Raw genomic sequence first — 1,868 nt, 5'->3', positions numbered from 1 at the left:
ATATTGTATCAATTTTCGAGGACGAAAATTTTTGTAAGGAGGGTAGAATGTAACACTTCAATTTTTTTTTATTACTACCCTACCCTCAAATTTTATCAAAATCCCTAAACTATCCTTATCCCTCTTTTTCCAACCTTAACCCAAATCCAAAATCCCCGAATTTGCCCTAATTTCATTACAACACATACACCCACAAACAGGAGAAAGAAAGAGAGAAAGGGAAGAGAACAGAAACCAAAGAGGGAAACCCTAACCCTTATTTCATCCGCCACTCACTCACGGACAACACTCAGACGGATAAGTGGGGAAGAAGGGAAAGAAAGCGCCGCTGTCACGCTCGTTGACGCCAAGCTACTGCCCCATCGCCGTTCCGTCAACAATGCACCCCACCGCGTCTGTCGCTGCCATTTCCAAGCGTTGCTGTCGTGCCTTGCTTCTGTCACCGCCGTCCATGGACCTTCGAGTAGCGCCGCTGCCGTTGATCGAGACCGTCGCCGTCCCGGCTGAGGTCATCGTCATCGCCAAACAAGGCAGAAAAGGAGGGCACGAACGGGAGAGAAAAAGGGGAGCTCTGTTGGAGCTCGTCGCCGAAATGCTGCTGCCTTCCACCACCGCGACACAGAGCCATCTGTCTGTTCTTTCACTGTCATTGCAGTTGCCTCTGTCGCAGGTGGAAGAGGTCACCGGAGAAGGAATTGTCCTGTTCTGCTTCTGCTTTTAATTTTCTATTGGTTGTCGGAGTCTATAGGACCATGAATGTTGCTGCTGGAGTCGTCGAAATTGTTGCCGCCAAGAGCTATCATTGTTATACCTTTACCTTGGTAAAACAAATCCCATTCTTGCTTGTACTTGACATATCTTCTTATTCCTGTTCCACTTTTATCTACCTTACTGTGTCGCTCTATTTTCGTGCCATCTTTCTTGATTAATTTGCTTTTGCTGCTGTTTGTTACGGGCTAGAAGTGGTAGCGATGCTGTTGTTGTTGTCGAGATGACATCCGAGATGTAATCGTTGGTGCTGTTTGAATTGAAGTTGCTGCCACTGGCTCGGTCCAAATTCTGTGTTCTTTCATTCCATTCTATTCCAACTTTCTCAGCTTTTAATTTGGCATTTCGGGTTTGGTTTCTTCGGTCTTAGGACCAAGTTGTGAGTAGGCTTTACATTTATAATTATTTGGCTTTACATCTATACTTATTTTACATTCTAGAAAGTGTAAATTTATCAAAAATTATTTGTAACATTTTTATTTATCTTATATTCGAATCTGTTAGGCTTGCTAGGAAACTCTTTTTCCTGAGCGCCAGTCATGGCTCATTTTGGGCTGTGACACGTGGGGTCGAGTCCTGATTATTGTATGTTGCGATTAGTGCTACTATGGTTATTGCGAACGTGATTGGGAGCTGAGGTTTTGGTTGCCGTCAGCTCAGGTTGAGGCAGAAAGGACTCTGTGAGGCGTTTGGGTTATGGAATTGCGTTTTGAGGTAGGGGCGCTTTCCAAAAACTATAGTTTATTATTGGAATTATTACATATGGGTACTGATATGAGATATTGTGTATTTGGTGATTGTATCTGCCTTACGTATTATTTGATTGACTCGAATGACTATGGATGTTGGTTTGGCTGAATTGTTATGTGGCTTGTGAAATGTAATGTTTGAAGTTGATTCTTTAAAGATTTGAAATGAGTTTAATCCGTTGAGGATTGGTTTGAATCGAGTAAATTATTTTGATGATGTGAAAGATAGAATACTCTTGAAATTCAGCTTGGGTTGCTTTAATTGATTTGGTTTTGATAAATGATTTATTGTTGAACCGATTCTTTAAAGCTTTAGAAATGAGTTAAATCGGTTGATATTGAGTTGATTTT

The sequence above is a fragment of the Arachis ipaensis genome, chromosome B04 (assembly GCF_000816755.2).
Source record: "Arachis ipaensis cultivar K30076 chromosome B04, Araip1.1, whole genome shotgun sequence".
In the NCBI taxonomy this organism is placed as follows: domain Eukaryota; kingdom Viridiplantae; phylum Streptophyta; class Magnoliopsida; order Fabales; family Fabaceae; genus Arachis; species Arachis ipaensis.
The sequence above is the reverse complement of the archived record's forward strand: the minus strand, read 5'-3'. Positions refer to the sequence as shown.